Raw genomic sequence first — 22,853 nt, forward strand, 5'->3', positions numbered from 1 at the left:
TGCCTGGAGCTGCTAGGGGTTACAAACACTTATGAATTACTGATAGAGGAAACTCAGAAGAGGTTCAAAAATCAAAACTATGGACACAAACACCCCACACTTTAGGGAATTAGGCCCATCTTTAGATCAAAGATTCAGCAGCATTAGGACAGGTATCCCAAAGTGATCAGAACTATCCAGACCTTTGAGACTGAGAAACTGGGCTGGAAATCTTGTGAGAAACAGCTCTGATTCCTCCTGATGCCATCTAGGCAGGAGGAACCCTAAATATGCCATTCCTGATGAGTATCAGTGCTTCTGCTTCTGGTCTCAAATATTTTGAGCTTCCAGGCTTGTCTACACTGAAAAGTGACATTGGTATAGCTATGTCTCTCCAGGATGTGAAAAATCCAGCCTGACCTAATCCCTAGTGTAGACAGTGCTGAGTCAATGGTAAAATTCTTCCACCAGCCTAGCTACTGGCTTTCGTGGAGGTGGCTTATCTACAGCGACAAGGGAATCCCTCCTGACACTGCAATCAGCGTCTGTACTGAAGTGCTAAAGCAACTGCAGCTGTGCCTTTGTAGTGTTTTAAGTGTAGACATAGTCTCAGAATTAGTCTGAGTTTAGTTAGAGTTCACGATAAAAGTGCAGGTGTCTCCCTACACTATCCAAATTGGTTTCCCTGTCCCTATTAGAGATGTGGCTGGAGAACCTGCTTCTTAGCTTTGACTCATTCTAGTTGAAACAATGATAGATCCATTCGAGGAGGGAGTCCCCAGACACCTTCTTACTGTTTTTGCTGGCTGAAAAGCACTCCCTTGGTGCTGCCACCCAGTTGTGACAGTTAACACACAGAAATAACACACCCCTGACATTCGCTGCCTCTTTAATACCAAGAGATCCTGCCTGTGCACCCTCGAGACCATGTGTTGCTCTGACACAAGAGCAAAATCAGCTGCTTGTGAATGCCTCCCTTTTCCATGTTATTAATTCTTCTGTTCCTCTTCTTGAACAGAGTCAAAATGAGACTGCAGCCAGCAGGAAGGGAGGGAGGCAGGGTTCAGAGGGGCACAGCAGTTTTCTTTTTTGTCTGCATTTTCGTGATGCCTTGGAGTCTAGCTATAACAATGACTGACACTTTATCAGTGCCTAAGACAGGCAGACATTTTTTCATGTAAATAGGGATTAAAAAGAAATATGCACATATGCTATTACATCTGACTGATGGCTGTGATTTATACATCGCCTCTGAGAAACTGCTTGAGTCAGAGATCAGGCAGTGAAAGAGTATGAAATAGCGCAGACTGAGTGGAAGATTAAAAGATTGTTTGCTAGTTTGTTCTCTGACCCTTGCCATCCTCTCTTTAGTGCAACATAAGAGTTAAATTGAGAGTTTCCCAGGGTAACAAAACAACATCATTTGAACAGAAATTATGTTTCCCCAAGGGCAGCCTGTCTCAGGACAGTTCAAATACCAGTAGTTCTTCTCTTTACAGATACATTATGGGATGACGTGTCTATTTTATGTATTCCTTTATTCCCATTCACTTCTTGTCATTTCTCATGGACTCCTAATGTAAAATTACTGATATATGAGCTCTCACTTTCAAAAGTGCCTAGAGGAGAGCTAGCAGGACAATCATAGCAGCTATTATTCACACAGACATTTTTATAATCATCACTTGATTGGAATGGTTCACACTGAAACAGAATGCCATTCCCACTCCATCCCTTCTCTACAGGCCTGAGAGCTCGAGGAAGTACAGATGTGAAGTGTAGAGAAAGCAGAGGTATGTGAAATACTCAGGGAAATGAAAAAACAGGCAAAATCCTGGCTTATTTCACATTTCATTATCTACTCAGAAATAGCTGCTTTTCTGAAAAAAAAATGTTGTTTATAGACATGTATTTTTTCAAATGCCAATGGGCCAGTTCTGAACAAAACATAATTTTGTGTCTCACCATTGCAGGAATCATCCAATGACTGGAAATACAAAAATAGACATTCCGTTGATGTGCTAGGCACAGCAAGAGGGCAGAAATGTTCATGCCAAATCCCACAAGTTGTTGGATTTTTCCCAACTCTCCTGGTCACCCAGCAGGTTTCATAGTGTGTAGTACCACTCTCAGCAGCTGGCATCAGAAGGGGATGGAAATATGGAGAAGCACTGCCTGGAAGCATCACCCCCAGGATTAAGGCTTTGTCAGAGCCATGATATTCTTGAACCAAAATGCAATTCTGAGATTCTCCTATGGGTTTGCAGCCATGAACAGGCAATTACCGGATAAGGCTCCTCCAGGAGTGTTTACGATATGTCTGTCTGCACAGCTCCAGTGGTGGGGAGTGACAGAATGAGGTGGGTTTTTAAATTGTGTTAAGTAATCTTGATTGGAAAATAAAGAGGTTTGGTTTTTTTAAGCACAGGCTGACCCTGGGACTTCTTGCCCTTTTCTCTATAAATGTTATGATTTCTGCAATTTCTCCCCTGTCAAAGCCATGGCCTTCCTCATCTTTGGCTTTAACAACCAAACAGCCTGCCCTTCCTGCCCACTGTTGGTGTCTGTCTCTTTTCATATCTTCTGCTATAAGCTGTGGGTCTAAGGCAGCCTCTCTCAAATGTGGCAACCAGGGGATTTTCCTGCACTGCCCAGGGGCTCCAGGGGCAGACTTCAGCACCCCCTACATGTCTTCGTCCACAGGACTCTGGGGTCAGGCTTCAGACCCTCCACCCCTCCCTTCTTCACCCACGGGACTCTGGGAGTGGGCTTCAGCAGGGCTGACCTTACCAGGTGCTGTGACCAAGAGGCAAGGAGCGGGATGAGCCTGGGGTGTGAGGCCGCTTAGGGCAATGGGGAGGGATCAGTAGGGCCCGGGTGGTGCTGGGGAGCCCAGTGGTGTGTGTGGGGAGGTCCCTGGGGATGGGGGGGAGGCAGCGGGGGCCAGGGGCACCAAAATACAGCTGTACGTTATTTTTATTATTGAGTCTTATATAAATATATTACAATGATTTGGACATGTCTGTCTGCGTATTTGTTTGTTTTTCCTAACATTAATTAAGTATTTTAGGAAAATTTGTCAGAGCGGCCGCCACCAGCAAGAGTTGCTGGCCACACACTGTGGCCACCAAAAAATTGGTTGTGAGACCCGCTGTTCTGAGGGGTTCTTAGGTTTTTGAGCGTTGGGCCATGGTGTCTCCTGGGCTCATCTCCCAGCTGTCCTGGGCATGCTTACTTCCTGTTCCGGGTGCTGGGAAGGAGAGAACCTTTGCTTGTCAAACTGTCCTCCCCTCCAACTCCCCACCTGTCAGCCTGCCCGGCTGTGAGCATCTGACCAGCCCAAGATGGGGCAGAGCGTAGGCCTGACACAACTACCCTGCTCCCATCTCCTCTGACCAGAACAGAGTGAGCCTGTCCCTTTACCTCGGTCTGTCCTCTCTCTGTTGTCAGTCTGTCTTTCTTTGTTGGCTGGGGATATTCTTGTAACAAAATCACAGCTTTGTAGGTAAGCTGAGCACCAGAGCTGCATAAATAACTGGTTGTTCAACTCACTGGCAGTTCCAAAGAAATGGGAAACATGTTTGGTTTGGGTTGAACCAAATCCAGCATTAGGCCATAAATGACCATTGTGATTGGCCATTCTGACCTCCTGGATAACACCCAGGGGTGGCGCTATGTTTTTTGCCACCCCAAACACAGCAGTCAGGCAGCCTTCAGTGGCGTTTCTGAAAGAGGTCCGCCGGTCACGTGGATTTGGCGGCAGTTCTGCGGGACATCCGCCAGTCCCATGCCTTCAGCGTACCCGCCACTGAATTACCGCCAAAACCGTGGGATCGGCGAACCTCACGCAGAAATGTCAAGGAAGGCAGTCTGCCTGCCGCCCTCACAGCGACTGGCAGGCCGCCGCCCGTGGCTTGCCGTCCCAGGCACATGCTTGCTGTGCTGGTGCCTGGAGCCGCCTCTGATAACACCAGCCAGAGACTTAACCCAAGGACTCCTGCATCAAGCTCAGTCACCACTAGAGCATCTCTTTGAAAAAGACTTCTAATCTTCACTAAAGTTTTTGGCTGCCTTGTTTGCAGGTACTGTGTGAGGTTCCTCCAGTCTGGCATGCTGGGCCTCCTTGGGCTGTTCACAGGACATTTTCCCCTTTTCATTTCCATTCCAAGAAAATTAATTAGTTTTAGGGTGACCAGACACCAAATGTGAAAAATCGGGATGGGGATGGGGGTAATAGGAGCCTATATAAGAAAAAGACCCAAAAATCGGGACTATGCTTATAAAATTAGGACATCTGGTCACCCTAATTTAGTTTAAACTATTGTATCCTACAGCAAGCTTCCACACAGAAAGCCACCCCCTTTGTTGTCCCCCTGCCTCCCAGCAGCGAGCAGTGCATTCCAGTGGACAGGGCAGTTCAGCAGGACTCGTAAAGACACAGGTTCTATTTCTGATTCTGCAGCTGGTTGACCTAGGGCAAGTCATAGTGCCACTCCGTGCATCAGTTTCCACATCTTAAAAATGGGTTACCTCATTTGTAAAGCACTGTGGGGTCTATGCTAAAGAAAAGCTAGGTTTTATTATTATTAAATCCTGCACACATTTTTCTTCCAACTCAGATCAGTCACCCACATATCTTGATCTCCTTACAGGGAGTACAGTACTTGTTACACAGTACTCCACTAGCCAGGCTCAGTCTTTAAGGTCTAGTTCTTCCATTTCATGTAAAATCTAACAATGCTGCTTTTGATTACCATGTTCGACTCTGGCTCACTCTCCCCTCTCTCTCCATTGCACACACACACAAACACAAGCTTGGGAAGGCCAGGATGTGGCACTGGAGAGAGAGAGAGGAGGTTAACCCTTATGTTGCTGCAATCTTCAACAGACGGAGTTCAAGCACAGAGGAGAATGACTCTCCTCCCTTAAGATGCAGGACCCATGAAATGCAGAGCGGATGGGTGGTTTTGCTCATCACACAACAAAGGCAGACTCTTTAGGGCATACAGAACATTTCTTTGCAACTGCATCCTAAATAAGTTGCATACAGAACAAACTTGGTTATGAATAGTAATTACAACTCCAGCTCTGGGACAACAGAATTATTAGAGCTGAACTAAAATGCTGTTATCTACTGTGACAAAGTTCCTCCTCTACCTTAGTGCAGGACCGGCGCTAGAGTTTTTCATGCCCTAGGCACACGGCCATTTTGCCACTCCGCGCGCCGCTCCCGCGGCTCCAGTGGAGCTGCTGCAGCCATTTCTGCAGAGGGTCCGTTGGTCCGCAGCTCCAGCGGAGCTGCCGCCTCCATGCCTGCAGGAGGTCTAACGGAGCTGCGCAGGACCAGCGGACCGTCCGCACCGGAGCTGCGGACGAACAGACCCTCCTGCAGGCACGACTGCTGCAGGTCCACCGGAGCCGCCTGCTGCCCCCCAGGCAAAATGCCACCCCCCGAAAATCCTGGCGCCCTAGGCAACTGCCTAGTTCGCCTCAATGAAAGCGCCGGCCCTGCCTTGGTGGGTCCTGCGCTTATTGGCAGATTTGCTCACTTCAGTGATCTTCCCCACAGTCTGGGTCAACTCCTCCTGTGTTTGATCAGGAGTTGGGAGGTTTGGGGGGAACCCAGGCCCGCCCTCTACTCCGGGTTCCAGCCCAGGGCCCTGTGGATTGTGGCTGTCTATAGTACCTTCTGTAACAGTTGCATGACAGCTACACCTCCCTGGGCTACTTCCCCATGGCCTCCTCCAAACACCTTCTTTATCCTCACCACAGGATCTTCCTCCTGGTGTCTGATAATGCTTGTACTCCTTAGTCCTCCAGCAGCACACCGTCTCACTCTCAGCTCCTTGTGCCTCTTGCTCCCAGCTCCTCACACGCACTTCCTCTCCTCCGGCTCCTTCTCGCCTGACTGGAGTGAGCTCCTTTTTAAACCCAGGTGCCCTGATTAGCCTGCCTTGATTGGCTGCAGGTGTTCTAATCAGCGTGTCTGCCTGAATTGGTTCTAGCAGGTTCCTGATTACTCTAGTGCAGCCCCTGCTCTGGTCACTCAGGGATCAGAAAATTACTCAGCCAGTGACCAGTATATTTGCCCTCTACCAGACTCCTGTACCACACTGGTCTGAGTCTGCCACACTACCTTTCAGAAATGTTATTACTAAATAAGGATTACATTACTCAGGAGAGGGGGATAAGGGCTTTCATCTATAGAAGAGAGGCATTTGGGTGATACATGTTGGAATTATATCCCACTGTTTATAGGATTCCCTAAAGAAATATAAAACCAGGAATGAGCATCAGGCTCCAAATTGCTGTGAAAACATCACTCTAGCATACATTTTGGAAGAGCAAAATGTTGCGGGGGCGGTGGGGTGGAAATGAAGATGAAGCCCATCCCTGGTGCATCTCATTTCTGCTGGAGTCCTCTCGCTGGACAATTTTAAACATTTCAGTGACCGGAGACAAAGTATGTCAACAGCACAGACAATTCTAAGGCATGTGTTAGATGCACAGAAAAATGCTATGCATTCCCTTGGAACTGAGAAATGATATCTGTTTATCTTGTCAATCAAATGTAATGATCTCCGAAGGTAAGGAGAGATGCAACTCAGAACAAAATAAAATAATTTTCTGGTCTAGCACAGAGCCGCTGAAGTGCATGGAGAACCCTGGCAAAACAGTTATTGCAGCTGACCACCATGAATCACCCGTTTGTGGAAAGTAGCTACAGTAATAGGCCAGCATTAGACAGGGCTCTTGGCTAAAGGCTACCCTCCTGCAGGGACTTGTTTATAGTCAGGTCAGACATTGCTATTTTACCACAGCATGGGAGGTAGATTACCAGAGATTACAATGATAACAAGGTGCCCCAGAGGGATCACACAGAAGGCAGCTGTGCATTTCTAACATTTTCTATCAGAAAGGCATAATAAGGGTATTTTTCCAGGTTTAACAGCATTTGTTCGAAGATTGCTGTGCAGATCCTATGCATGGAAATGCAGCAACAAAGAACCAGGAAGAATTCAGGGTAGGCTAGGGAGCTTGGCAACACTTCATATCCCTGCCCTTGATACTGTGGATTTTATTGTCAACACTCACTTCCCAGTGCACAGACCTGGAGGTGCTGCAGTTTTTCCCTAATCTAAATTACACGGGTAAGGCTGCAAGGCAGGAATACTGGGTGTCTGCCCTAATTCATATATTCTGTGAATATGTATGACCATATCTGCATAAATTCCCTCAACAATTTCTTCCATCTTTGCCTCCCTATCCTGCCTCCTCCTTTGAACCTGAGTTTTTGCCCACTCTCCTCTGCTTCCTCTTTTCTCCCTCAACCCCCCACCTCCCATAGGTCTCCTCTCACCATAAAAGCCCTGCTACAGCATTGTCTCCAACCTCAGTCCATCCATGGCCATAGAGATGGGATTTGGGCAGCCACCTGCACAGCACCCTCTACCCAGTTCCCTGTGGGCATTAATTTAATATGGAGATATACCTATCTCTTAGAACTGGAAGGGACCCTGAAAGGTCATTGAGTCCAGCCTCCTGCCTTCATTAGCAGGACCAAGTACTGATTTTTTGCCCCAGATCCCTAAATGGCCCCCTCAGGCATTGAGCTTACAACCCTGGGCTTAGCAGGCCAATGCTCAAATCACTGAGCTATCCCTCCCCCCACAGCATGTGTGGGGTTGTCCTGTAGGCACAGATCCTGATGGTTCAAGGCCTTTGTGATTCTTTGAGGGTATGGCTACACTTGAAATTTCAAAGCGCTGCCACGGCAGCGCTTTGAAGTGTGAGTGTAGTCGGAGTGCCAGCGCTGGGAGAGAGCTCTCCCAGCGCTGCATGTAAACCACATCCCTTACGGGTGTAGCTTGCAGCGCTGCGAGCCGCGCTTCCAGCGCTGCGGCACTGATTACACTGAGGCTTTACAGCGCTGTATCTTGTGTATGTTTTTTCACACCCGTGAGCGCGAAAGTTGCAGCGCTGTAAAGTGCCAGTGTAGCCATGGCCTCATGAAACAAGACAGAATTTGGGGTCTGAACTGGAGAGACAGAGCAGCTCTGCCAGGCTGACCTTTCCCATGGACTGCCAACAGGGACTGGCCTGGCTGGAGTAGGGGTGCAGAGCTCAGCAGAAACAGTGACCTAACAACCTGATTTTCAGAGGTGCTGAGGACCTGTATCTAGCACTGACTTAACCCGGAGTTGAAGGTGCCTAGCACCTCTGAAAATCAGGCCTGTAACTTGGCAGAAACTCAGCACAGGCTCACCACAAACTCCCTGATCTGAGCTTAGCTTTGGGTTCAACACAGAGCCTGAAGGCAGGGAGCTCTCCAGCACTCTCCACATCCAAAAGCTTGAGTCAGGTCCCCTCAATCATGAGGCTGACCTGGAAATCAGGAGAGCTGTTGTTTTTGATAATGCCTTTTTTTTTGGCGGGGGGGCGGGGGGGAAGAGGATTTTGCCTGCTGTTTTCTGAACATTTAGAGAGCATGCTAGCATTTCTCTACAGCCAGTTGCTTGCTTTCACTGAAAGCTGGAACACTCACATCACTTGGGCATTACGAAAAAAGCCAAATATTGCCAGATTCATGAGAAAGTCAAATGCAATGGCAACATGGCTCTTCCCTGGCTCTGGGTTTTGTGACAAAAGGTTCCTGCAGGTCCAGGCTAGAACCAGTGCCAAAGCAATGGCAACATGCAGCACACCCAGAGCAAGCCAGATTCACTGCAATGGGTTACGTGAGCTAGTGCAGCGCTTGTAAACATTCCTCACACCAGCGAGATTTTGTTGCAAGCCAGAAAAACCGTGGAAAGTAAAATCAAACCTGGGCAACGTTTCATAGTCGGGATCTTAGTAACATTTCCCTTAGGCTATTGTTCCTCTCATTAGATACGAGAGGGATTCATAATCAGATTAAGTAAGTATATAATTAGTATTAGATTTATACCAAAAATAATAAGGATCATCTACAGGGGCTCCTGCTGTACCTTGTGAAAACCACATGAGACGACCTGCAGAACAGCCAGCTCCTCTTCCCCACCAGGCTGGTATCTCCCAAAAGCCTGCCTCTGCAGCCCCTGACCTATGCAGGTGTGTCTTGCAGCACACTCTGAAGGTCAACAGACTTGGAGTAAAATGTTCAAAGGTGCCTTTGTGACTTAGGAGCCTGAGTTGGCCTGAAACTCAGTGATTCCCTTTTAATTCGAGGGGGAGATGGCTTGAGTGCCTCTGCCAATTGCAAGCATGGCACTATGACCCCTTCCCTCCTGTAGTCTAGTATTGGATTATAGGGCATGCACAACTTGCTGACTGGAAGGGTAGGGAGGTCTTGTGTCAAGACCAATCCTGCAGCACTAAGTTGTACAAACACTAATGATGCATTAATCCCTCTTATGCAACCCTCCGTACATCAAATTCCAAAGTAAGTTGACGTGAAAGCACTCAGACTGTACGGTTACAGTTTATACTTCAAGCAGTGCCCGGTTTATTTGTACAATTCCTATCTGTCTCTGCATTTTCCCATCAGACTGGTTCAGAGAACCCCAGATGTTTGAGTAAAAGTTCACCTCCTTATTTGTCATAACCCAATTCATGTCTCTTTGAATTGGCCAGAAACGGAACCCAAGCCTCCAATGCGGCAGGTGAGACTTCTGAACCACCAATGGTCTGGCCAGGTCTTATAATAATCTCACCTTCACATTTACTGTACAATAGCCCCTTGTGGACATTTAATAGAGATTGAGAACAGTTTTATACCAGTCCAGAGAATTTAGGATAAAAGTATCCACACGTTGGTTTACAAGTTCTATAGCAAGGATCTCATTCACAATTACATTCTATAGGTTTTACAGTAATGTCTATAGATCCCTATTTTTTTCTTCTAACACCCAATTGGTATCATGCACATTGCAGTCTATTGGATTTTCTAGGCTAGGATTTTCAAAGGCCCCTAATGTAATTAGGTGGCTAACTCCTACTGAAATTCTTTTAGAGTGCAATTTGTACTTAGAGGGTCTCCATGGTAAAAACGTTCATCAATTATGCCACCAAGAAGAGGTTGGAATGTAAAACTCAAATTAATGCAACTGCCCAAGCTGCTCACCTCAATTTGTCATGAGTTGCTTCATCCATGCTTGTTTGTCCCACTAAAAAGTTTCCTAGATCAAAACAGCTGTTCTTAGCTTTTAATAACTTCAAGCAAAATATCACTGCAGGAAAAAAAAATCCTTCCAACACTTACGTAAACTTGACTGAACATCTAGGAACACTGTGTTATATTAAAATGTGATCAAAATGAGTCCTGTTCTTTACTCAGATATGGCTAGGTTTTCTAGAGCTATGATTTTTCTTCAGGTCCAACCCGTTCTGCAGACATGAACTACAGGCACAAATCTGCGTAATTATGCAAAACTAGTCTGATCCGTGCCTGCAGCTGAACTGTAGATGTCAAATGCACACATAATTGAATTCTTCATAGAAAATGTGACCACAGATTTTGTGGATGCAGTGTGTATCTGCAAAGGGGAAGCTGGACTGTCTTAAACTCTGGCTCAACAAAGGTTCTCTCTAGTGACAAACAAAAGATATCAATTAAATATTGTCTGTATCATGTAGGAATGGTAAGCTGCTAAAAGTGGAAAACAACAGTTGCATAAGTGGCTTATCTATCCATCTTTCCTTTTTGAAAGAGAACTGGTGCAAGAGAGCTTCCTTGCATTCCAAATGGGAAATACTTTTGGAACCATTAATATCTCTTACAATGAAAGAAACTTTTACATGAGATAAGTATCTATCCATACATCCTCATACACAACCATCATCATCTATCTGGCCACCCATAATCATACATAGCCGTCATAAGAAATAAGAACGGTCATACTAGGTCAGACCAAAAGTCATCTAACCCAGTATCCTGTCTTCTGACAGTGGCCAATGCCAGGTGCCCCAGGGCGAATGAACAGAACAGGTAATCATCGAGTGATCCATCCCCTGTCGCCTATTCCCAGCTGCTGGCAAACAGAGGCTACGGCAGGGGTGGGCAGACTTTTTGGCCCAAGGGCCACATCTAGGTATGGAAATTGTGTGGCAGGCCATGAATGCTCATGAAATTGGGGTTGGGGTATAGGAGGGGGTGAGGGCTCTGGCTGGAGGTGCGGGCTCTGGGGTGGGGCTGGAGATGACTGATTTGAGGTGTATGAGTGTGCGTTAGGCTGGAACTGAGGGGTTCAGAGAGCAGGAGGGGGATCGGGGTGCAGCAGGGGTACAGGGTGTGTGTGTGGCTGTGGGTTCAGGGTGTGGGGTTGGGCCAGAAATGAGGAGTTCGGGGTGTGGGTGGGGGATCCAGGCTGGGGCAGGGGATTGGGGTGTGGGAGGTAGGTGTGTGGGGTCCGGCTGAGGGTGTGGGCTCTGGGGTGGGCTGGGAATGAGGGGTTTGGGGTGTAGGAGTGTGCTTCAGGCTGGGACCGAGGGGTTCGGAGGGCAGGAGATGGATCAGGGGTAGGGCAGGGGTACAGAGTGTGTGTGTAGCTTTGGGTTCAGGGTGTGGGGTTGGGTCAGAAATGAGGAGTTCGGGGTTGGGTGGGGGATCCAGGCTGGGGCAGGGGGTTGGGGTGCAGGGGGTGGGGGTGCAGGATATGGCTGGGGGTGTGGGCTCTGGGGTGGGCTGGGAATGAGGGGTTTGGGGTGCAGGAAGGTGCTGCAGGCTGAGATTGAGAGGTTCAGAGGGCAGGAGGGGAATCAGGGCTGGGACAGGGGGCTGAGGCATGGGAAGGGGGAATGGGTGCAGGCTCTGGGCAGCGCTTACCTCAAGCAGCTCCCAGAAGCAGTGGCATGTCCCCCCTCCGGCTCCTATGCAGAGGTGCAGCCAGGCAGTTCTGTGCACTGCCCTGTCCACAGGTGCCATCCTTGCAGCTCCCATTGGCTGCCGTTCCTGGCCAATGGGAGCTGCAGGGGCAGTACCGGTAGATTGGGCAGCGCACGGAACCCCTAGACATAGCCCCTAGACATAGCAGCTGGAGGTGGGACATGGCACTGCTACCGGGAGCTGCAACAGGCACACGCAGAGTGGCCCACGACCCCACTCCCCAGCTGGAAAATGGGAGTGGAGCAAGCCCCAGACTCCATTCTCCAGAGGGAGCTTGGGGGCCGGATTAAATCGGCTGGCAGGCCGGATGTGGTCCGCGGACCGTAGTTTGCCCACACTTGGGCTAGGGACACCATCCCTGCCCATCCTAGCTAATAGCCAGTGATGGACCTATCCTCCATGAATTTATCTAGTTCTTTTTGAACGCTGTTATAGTTTTGGCCTTCTCAACATCCTCTAGCAAAGAGTTCCACAGGCTGACTGAGCTCTGTGTGAAGAAATACTTCCTTTTGTGTGTTTTAAACCTGCTGCCTATTAATTTAATTTGGTGACTCCTAGTTCTTGTGTTATGAGAAGGAGTAAATAACACTTCCTTATTTACTTTCTCCACACCAGTCATGAGTTTATAGACCTCAATCATATCCCCCCCAGTCATCTCTTTTCCAATCTGAAAAGTACCAATCTTATTAATATCTCCTGAAACGGAGATTTTCCATACCCTTAATTTCTGTTGCCTTTTTCTGTACCTTTTCCAATTCCAATATATCTTTTTTGGAGATAGGGCAACCAGATCTGCATGTAGTATTCAAGATGTGGGCTTACCATGGATTTATAAAGAGGCAATATGATATTTTCTGTCATATTTTCTGTCAAATTATATTATATTTAAATGATTCCCAACATTCTGTTTGTTTTTTTGACTGCCGCTGCACATTGAGTGGATGTTTTCAGAGAGCTATCCATAATGACTCCAAGATCTCTTTCTTGAGTGGTAACAGCTAATTTAGACCCCATCATTTTATATATATAGCTGGGATTATGTTTTCCAATGTGCATTACTTTTCATTTATCAACATTGAATTTTATCTGCCATTTCGTTGCATAGTTACTCATGTTCTGTGAGATCCTTTTGTTGCTCTTCACAATATGCCTGGAACTAAAACTATCTTGAATAGTTTTGTATCATCTGCAAATTTTGCAGGTAGGGGAGTGCAACACTAACGGTGACTCACACACTGGCGGTGGGAGTTCAGCAGCCAAAGACAGACCAGAAACACACTATCATCTTCTTTAAAAATCTCAGGATCTTTTGGGCCAAGCTCATGACTTTTAATCCCCATATACACCCATCCTCTATCCCCATACAGACCTATTTGATTACCCACCAGCTTGTCTGTCTTCTGGATGCCCCATGGTCATTTATGCCACCACAGGACATGCCAGTCAAATCTGCTTGGCACAAGTGGTCAATGATGACAGTCGTTAATCACTCTCTAGTCACTGACTCAACCATCTGTTCACCAGGTTTTGATCTGCCAAGGCACTTGTGGTCATCTCTGAACCGGAAATGACAACTGTGTGGCCAATCTCTTTAAATGGGGTTTTTCTAATGACCCGTGATCCAGCTGCGGTCAACTTCAGACTGCATCCCATATCATTGTTGAGTGCCCACTGAGTTATTTTGATGGCAGGCTACTGGCTCTCCACCTGGCTGGGCACACTGTGCATATGCCGATGATGATCCATCCATCCACTGTGTCCATCCCCATACACACCCATCATCTATCTATCCCCATGCACACCCAGCATCCATTCATCCATTCATCCATCCATCCCTGTACACACCTGGCATCCATTCATCCATCCATCCCCGTGCACATCTGGCATCCATCCATTCATCCATTCCCACACACACCCATCATCTAGCTATCCCCATACACACCCAGCATCCATTCATCCATCCATCCCTGTACACACCTGGCATCCATCCATCCATCCCTGTACACACCTGGCATCCATCCATCCATCCACACATCCCTGTATACACCTGGCATCCATTCATCCATCCATCCCTGCACACACCTGGCATCCATCCATCCCTGCACACACCTGGCATCCATCCATCTATCCATCCATCCACACATCCCTGTACACACCTGGTATCCATTCATCCATCCATCCCTGTACACACCTGGCATCCATCCATCCATTCATCCACCCACACATCGCTGTACACACCTTGCATCCATTCATCCATCCATCCCTGTACATACCTAGCATCCATTTATCCATTTTTCCATCCCCATCATCTATCTATCCCTATGCACACCCGGCATTCATTCATCCATCCATCCATCCCTGTACACACCTGGCATCCATTTATCTATCTATCCATCCATCCCTATACACACTTGGCATCCATCCATCCATCCCTCCCTGTACACACCTGGCATCCATTCATCCATCCACTCTTCCCTGTACACCTCTGCATCCATTCATCCATCTATCCATCCCCATACACACCCATCTATTTATCTGTCTATCCATTCCTATACAAACCCATCATCCATTCATCTATCCACATACACACCTATCATCTATCTATCCAACCAGCCAGCCACCCTACACCACAGCCAACATCCTATCTATCCTCATACACAATCTAATCTATCCCCCCGTCCACACCATATCTCTGTCTCTCTCTCTCTTCCTATCTATCCATCCACACACACACCCATCACCTTATCGATCCTCATACTAGGGTGACCAGATGTCCCTATTTTATAGGGACAGTCCCGATATTTGGAGCATTTTCTTCTATAGGAGCTATTACCCCAACTCCTTGTTCCAATTTTTCACATTTCCTGTCTGGTCACCCTATTCCATCTATCTATCATCTATCTATCTATCTTGTGGTCTGAAGCTCTAGAGGGAAGGCAGCTAACTGCTCCCACCTGTTGGTAAACAGGAGGAAGCCCAGGGCAGTGTCAGAACCCCATAGGGCCACAAGTTCCATAGGGGAAGAAGCTCTCTGCTGCCATCTACTGGTGAATTGGAGGAAGACACAGAATGATCCAGGCCTCATTTACCTGGTTGTGATTTACCATCCCAGTGTGAACATTTTGGCCATTATGGTTAAAACTAATTTAAGTTTCAGATGTAGGGATAATGAAACGTTATAACTGGCTGGGGATCTGCCCCATGGTATCTAGCATTGGCAGACTGGTCACAAACACATTTAAATTCTCCCAGCCATGATTTCCAAGCCAGTGCTGAAGAACATCCTCCGCTGCCAGGCAGGCAGGTCAGTAAAGATTTCTGTCAGAGAAAAATGTTTTAGAGACAGCAAAAGAAAAGTCCCTTTGCTGATGTATTTATTTCATTTTCATAAATTCCACACATTTTATTCTCGGGCATTTGTGCCAAAACCATTACTGGCTCTGGGAGGAAGGAGCCTCTCCTCCACAAGACAGGTGCTCCCTCAGGCACCTACAGGAACCAGATTAACCGGTTCTATTACTTCTTTCTCTCTCACCTTCCTGGGGGAATTGTACATCTCCAAGGCATACACATTCTGTTCAGAACACCAAGCAAGGAAACCCTGGCTGACAATGCTTCCTTTTACATCAGTACCATACTCGTTAATGTTGGTAAAACAACACGGCTTTCCTCTGCATGCTCATCCCTCGACCCATTGATCATTGATCCATCCTTGCCACCACTCCTCTTTGTACCATCAGTGTAGGTGACTGATAGGATAACTTGCTTTGTCCCAACATTAAAGGGCTCATTCCCAGAGCAAGGTGGTTAAATGCTGCTTCTGCCCAGAGTTGTATACCTAATCTAGAAGGGAGTCAATGACGGAATCTAGATTTACGTCCAAGGGCCCTAACTTCGACTTAAAAATTCATGGCCAACCAAATTTTTTGGGATCAGTTTGTCTATAAATCTGTCTCTTAGGTCCCTGGAAATCCAATAAGCCAAACAAACATTTAATTAACTACAATGATGTTAACTGGATCACAACAAGAGAAAAATAAAGCAACAATAAACTGAGGTAGCCCAGTGAGCAAGTCTCTTATTTAAAAGCTCCATCTAGTCTTACTTCATTCCTGGGTTTAGTATGGTAATTCCAACTGAAACTGCTGGCCATAGATAAGTTTCTTGAGCTCTCATACATTGCATATTCCAGACCTTAAAGGTACAGTCACCACATACAAGTCACTACTATCCTTACATCTCCATTCACCACTTACATGTCCTCCTCATCTTGTTCTGTTCTTCCCCATCCTGACTAGATGACAGAACAAGGAGCAATGGTCACAAGTTGCAGTGGGGGGGGGGTCTAGGTTGGATATTAGGAAAAACTGTTTCACTAGAAGGATGGTGAAGCACTGCAATGGGTTAGCTAGGGAAGTGATAGAATCTCCATCCTTAGAGGTTTTTAAGGCCCAGCTTGACAAAGCCCTGGCTGGGATAATTTATTTGGGGTTGCTCCTGCTTTGAGCAGGGGGTTGGACTAGATGACTTCCTGAGGTATCTTCCAACCTTAATCTTCTATGATTACTGATTTCCATTCTCATCAAGTTTTGGACCATACTGTGTTGCTAAGAAAGGAAGACACCAATGGGGCATAAGCATAAACTCAAAGTTAAACACATACCTAGATGGTCTCCTGGTTAGGAAAGGTGTCCTCACTGGAGCTACTGACCCAACACTATTATGGTTCTTCAGGGGCTATACAAACTCCTAGACATTGTAATGCCGGCAAGTGACCGGATGTAGGAATGCGCTGGGGCGCTCAATGTATTTTATAGCATGGAGCACATTTTACTACAGAGAATGTCCAGTGGATACTAACCCTCCCATTCACGGCCATGCAGTCACTTCCCATCCTGTTTGTTAAAAGAGCACCTCCCCACCTGTGAACAATCTCATAGCATCCCCTATGGCAACTGCAGCAACTGCTTACACAGCAAAGTAACATTAGGAAAGTATTCACTATACACACACAGGGGTAGCAATGAGAAGTGAGGAGGAGCCAAGCACCCTGTTATCAACAAGGTCTTCATCAATCATTGGGAAAGTCTGTGCTAGAGAACCTGTCATAACTCTCCTACTCAGATCTGAACCTTAGAGTTCAGAACATGAGAAGCTAGCATGAAACCTTCAAACTTAATTACCAGCTTGGATCTGATATCGCTGCCACCAGCCAGAAAAATTCCAGTGTCTGGCTCACTCTGGTCTCCCCAAAACCTTCCCTGGGGAACCCCAAGACTCAGATGCCCTGAGTCTCACCACAAAGGGAAATAACCCACTTCCCTTCTCCCTCTTCCCCTCCAGGTGTTCCCTCCCTGGGTTCCTGGAGAGATATACAGATTCAAGCTCCGTGAATCTAAACAAAGGGATTCCACCCTCTTTACCTCCTCCCAGATTTCCCTGCCCTGGGTACTCTGGGAGATTCCCTGCTTCAAGTCCTTGAAACACAAGTACCGAGAGATCTAATCTCTCTCTCCCCGCTCACCCAGAGGGTATGCACAGTCAGGCTTAGTAAATCTAACACAAAGGGATTTTCCCCCTCCCTTCGTTTCTTAGCCTTAACCAGTGAAAAACACTCAAACAGGTCTTAAAAAGAAAGCTTTATATAGAAAGAAAGAAAAAGGACATAAAATGGTCTCTGTATCAAGGTGACAATATACAGGGTCAATTGCTTAAAAGAAAAAATGAATAAACAGCCTTATCCAAAAAGAATACATTCCAGCAACTACACACATGTAAATACAAAAAAAAAACAATATAAACCTATTGTCTTACTATCCTTGTACTTACAACTTGGAAACAGAAGATTAGAAAGCCTGGAGATTCCTGTGGTAACTCTCAGAGCCCAGAAAGAGAACAGACCAAGAACGAAGGACTCACACTCAAAACTTCCCTCCACCCAGATTTGAAAAAGTCTTGTTTCCTGATTGGTCCTCTGGTCAGGTGTTGTTTGTTACCCCTTTCCAGGTGAAAGAGACATTAACCCTTAGCTATCTGTTTATGACAGAAACCCCTTTGCAAAAAGGAGCTGAACACACTAGTTACTAATTCCTTTGAGGTTGGGAAACCTCCAAAGGGTCAGTGGGTTCGCTGATCTTCAAATGAGCCAACCTTTATGGTATGGAATTCAGGGTGAGCATTTCATGGACTGAATGTGCACTTTGGACCTTTACTTCCATGTCTTGACATCTCGCAAAAAACAACTAAGTGAAAACTAGTTTTGTGCATGTCTTTGATATACTTTAAACCAGCAATTCTAAGCGGGCAGGGAGACGATTATACTGGAAGAATTTTAGATGCACTGCCATTCAAATTACCCCTTGGCACTCAGAATGGATCTGGGCAGCTGTGTCTCTGAGCTCCACATTGCCTCCTCATTTGGAATCCTACAGCTGATTATCTCATTTACAATCTTAGTGTCTTTCTCTTTAGTTCTTGGATCTTTATGGCATGTTAAAGTAATGTTTGGGGAAGGGGATGATACTCAGGCAATATCCTGTATAACTTTATATTCCCCTTCTTCCTCTATCTCAGCTTCACTCTTTGCCAAAGCATAGGCCTGAGTTCTGCCTTTCCAGGGCTTTCCAAAACAATGTTGCACAGACTTAAATCTCAGGGCTATTTGTGTCAAATCCTGATAAATGGATGGTAATAGCACCCAACTTTTCAAAGCGAGAGTACTATACACTCTCTCAGTCAAACAAACATTTAATGCACACAAAACACATTGTAAATAGTACACAGTATTAAACACTGTGAATAACTTCTACACCAAAATATTAGACCGTAAATCCACTGGGGTTCTTTAATCAAATGTTTTACCTTCTGTTTCTGTTACAAACATTCACATAGGGTTTCAACGTAACATCTTCTATACTTCAGCTCACACACCAAAATTCATTCCCTTCTGATCTTCTCTCTGAGATGGTTTCTCTTTCTGTATAGAGTGGTCGTAGTATGTAATCTGTGTCACCTGGACTCTCCAGAGACTGAGAAATGTTAGTGTTCCTGTCCTTCAGAACCCTGTCAGCAAAGTCTGGGGATCTCCCCAGCTAGCAGCATTCCAGTCCTTGGGTTAACAGATGGCTGTTCACCACAGTTGCTGGTTAAACAGAAATCTGTAGCCGGTGTCCAAAATGGTGTAGGGATTGGGATCCAGACCTCACAGCGAACACAATTCTTGCTCCTGCATTGATCAGCTGCTAAGTCCACTGAGCTGTTTCCAACTCTCTGTTTATAACCTTCCTTCCCTCCCCTCCCATGTTCTGATTGGCTCAGCTCTCAGAGGGTGGCTCAAATATGACTTGCCACGTGGGTTGCCCACAATGCAAACTTCCTACACAGCCTCAGAAACAGGTATTAAGCATGTCTAGTAACTGCCACACCCTGTTCTGGATGTTTGTGGGTCCTTCTAGCTGAATTGTCCTGCCTAGCTCTCTGCACCTGTGCAGTGACACTGAGTAACCAACTAAAATCTATGTCTCCTCCCCATAGCTTCTCTTCCCCTCCTCAGGAGAAACAAAATCAAACGCTGCAATATAAAGTTGTCTCTTTATTCATCTCTCCATTGCTGGTCCTCTGCCACACCTGCTGCAGTGCTGTCTTCAATGATGTTCCCTTGAAATTGTGGGTACAGCTGGTACATCCCACAGCACAAGGGGTGTTCACATGGACAGATCTGGAGTAGCCAGCGGCACAGCTAGCACATCCCATTTGGATGTATGTGGAAAGTTCATAAGCACAGTAGGGGCATTCTCCCTGGAGGAATGTTTGGCATAACAGCAGGTGCATTCTACCTGGATGTCTGTGCCACGTATGGAGGCAGGACACATTAAACTGGTGTGAAAACAGTCTTTAAACAGTCTCAATCTCATCTGAAGCTCCTAGTCTCCCAGTTTTCTGTTTCTTTCTAGTGGCTCTGAGCCCTAAAGAGACAGTATTCTGTACTGCAAGCGTATCTATAAACTATTGAACTATTCCCTGTGCTGCTGTTTCTGGGGCTGTATCAGAAAACTGGGATATTTTCACATACCAACATGGATCGTATATACAGTAGTTTCTAACATGTTTGTTTTGATATGTAACCTCAGGACCCATCGTTGAGCTTGCATCTTAAAATGGTAGAAGTAGCCGCAAATTGTGCTGATGCTGTTTACTTGTTTAAATGCTTTTTAAAAAGTGACTCCTGGGTATTTGATTTGGTTTTATATGATAATTCCAGCGCTTACTCACAGATCTCCACTGCTGGAAGAGATGTTGGTAAATACAACTCCGGAGCATGCAGAGCTCCGCAATCCTCCAATGCTCCCTTTCAGGGGAGGTTAGATCTGCCGGGACATAGAGGGGGACATTTCCAAAATGCTAAGCAGTGATTTAGCTCAACAGCTTGTGCAGCTGTTAATGAGAGACATGCAGTAGCTAATTCCTGGTGCCATACTTTGAAAATGTGCCTCCAACTGATTTTCAGCTTGTGGTGCTGCAAACCTAGTCTGCTCTCCAGTGATGCTCTGTGTAGGCAAGGTGTATGTAACATCTTCTACTAGAAACTGAACAGGATAACAACTTGGGAGACTAACTTTGTTCTCTCAGAGATTTGCTGATGATCTAATTCGGAGAGGATTTAACATTCCCCTTCTAATTAATTTTCTCTGTGTGCCTGTCCCTTTGTTCTCTGGGAGCTCCTCAAAAATTAGATGCAATACCTGATGGAATTTAATTATATAGGCTGGGAGGAAGTGATTAAGGGCAAAGAGGAGGCTAATCACACTGCACATACTTAAAGGGTATTAGAAGAAGGGAAGGAAAGGGATGGTTTTTGCAGCAGAAAGGAGGGAACCAAGGTGTACTTGTCTATATCTAGAACACAGGGACATTTGGGTTATAAACAAACACTCCTTGATATTCACATGTCTGAAAGGGGGTTGATTCAGTATTGTCAGAGCTTTTCAGACTGTAAAGCTGTAACCCGGACTGTATTGCACTCCTAGCAGGGCACAGCAGACCTTGGCTCTCATGGCCTATTCTCCTCTAGGGAGTTCTCTGCACGTGCAGTAGGGAAAGGAGAGTATGAAGGCACATGATCCATGAGACTGTGTATTAATTGCTAGCCTCAAAATGCTCCTGGATGTCCCAGGTGCACTCTGAAGGCTGTATTTTGCTCTAGTGAGAAAACACAACTTTCTAATGAAACCAGAGCAGTGGAATACAGCCATATGACAGCTCAGTTCTGGCCCTAGTGAGTTATATACACTATAGGCTCTGTTCTCCAAAGATCTCCTTAAAACCATGCCCAAAACATTTAGGGTCAGGTCCTCACCTGGTTCAGATCCACTGAAGTCAGTGGCGCTCTGCTGATTGACCCCAAGGGAGGACCTCGTTCTTAGTGTTTCAGTTCCCACACAAGCGCACTACTTCATCATCACATGCATAATGAGTGTCTGGATGCCTGACTCTCCATGCTGCCTGTGCAAATGCCATTTGTGGCAGGAACTGACCCTTGCATTGTCTGGGAGGCTGGCTCAAGGCCCCTATGAAAATGTGGCTCCATTTGAACACTGAAAGGAGACAATCAATATAATACACAACTCTGGATTTTTTTTTCAATCACAACTTGGTCATAAGCACACACCATCCCCCCGCCACCCGCAATTACATCTGTGTACGTGTTAACCAATGGTACATCACTCACTGTGACACCAGAATGACACCTTTGTGCAATGACTGTCACCTAGCAAAGCACATCTGGCATTTTCCTTCACCACACTCAGGGTAATCAATCCCCGGGTAGCTGGCTTTCAAGTTCTTTTAACTGGTACAGGAATTTTCTCTTATTTTCACCCAGGTGACCTCCTGCTCTTCTTTCTCCTTGTGATTTACGAGGATTCTAGAAGATGCATTTACCCGTAATGAAATCAGCTCCTTCGTTCTGGGGCCTGAATTTGTCATGCTGGCAAGTTATAAAAGAAAAGCAATAATGTGGATCAAGGAAGGAAAGAGACAAGCAAATGGGGTAAACAGCTGCATAGGATGAAGGTCTGTGTCCACAGAGCAAGGCACAAGTGGGCCTTAGAGGGATGTTGCCAGAGACATGGCCTGATGCACTGCGCTGTTTAGCACAAGCTGTGCAATTGCTTTTCTGGTTTTTCCAGCTCTTTCTCTGAGCAGGAGTCCTAACTGATGGTGACTCAATGTGCATGCCAGTCTGATACTGTTCCTATGGCAGTGACCCAGCTAACTGACTATGACTGTGGACCGATTTCTCTCCATTAATGTAACCAGTCACTCTGGTGTGGGAGCATGGTTTGCTTTGTTGAACGTTTCAAAAAAAAAAAAAAAAAAAAAAAGGCAGATTGTAGTAAAAAAGAATGTAATAGCAAGGACAAGCTACAAAGAGGAGAGAGGAATTCAGGGTATGATTGACGCCAGAAAAACTTTCACTAGCATTATGGAGTGTTGTAGAAACCACATGCATGAGTCAAAAGAAAATGCAAGACTTCTGGAGACTCATACTAGTGTAACCCCTGAGCAGTGTGTTATAGGGCCTGCTCTCTGATTGACCTACAGAGGATATGGGTCTGTTAGGGGACATTTATACTGCAATAAATTACCTATGACTGGCCCAGGTCAGAAGACTTGGGCTATGGGGCTATAAAATGACTTGGCCTGGAGCCCAGGATCTGAGACCTTGCAGAGAGGGAGGGTCCCAGAACCCAGGCTCCCACCTGAGCCCAAATGTCTACACTGAAATTGTATAGCCCTGCAGCCTGAGCCCCTAAAGAGCGAGTCAGCTGACCTGGGCTAGCCACAGGTGTTTATTGCAGCGTGTACTGTTACAGGCCAGCCTGGCTCTTTAGCTCCTGCTTTTACCCCTTGGCTGCTGCTCTCACTCCCTGCACAGGCATGCACATATATCCTTTAGCTGTAGGATAACGCAGCTTCTTCATTTGAGTCCTTTTTATTTTCTCTTACCTTC

At 46.3% G+C, this 22,853-nt stretch overlaps 1 protein-coding gene across 6 annotated transcripts in view; it reads right to left on the reverse strand.

The window, feature by feature from the left end:
* The window catches only part of SHISA6 (shisa family member 6), a 616,361-nt gene that overhangs the window by 542,644 nt on the left and 50,864 nt on the right, over window positions 1-22,853 (reverse strand). The gene's annotated exons all lie outside the window — the stretch shown is intronic.

The sequence above is a fragment of the Gopherus flavomarginatus genome, chromosome 12 (genome assembly GCF_025201925.1).
Source record: "Gopherus flavomarginatus isolate rGopFla2 chromosome 12, rGopFla2.mat.asm, whole genome shotgun sequence".
Classification (NCBI taxonomy): Eukaryota; Metazoa; Chordata; order Testudines; family Testudinidae; genus Gopherus; species Gopherus flavomarginatus.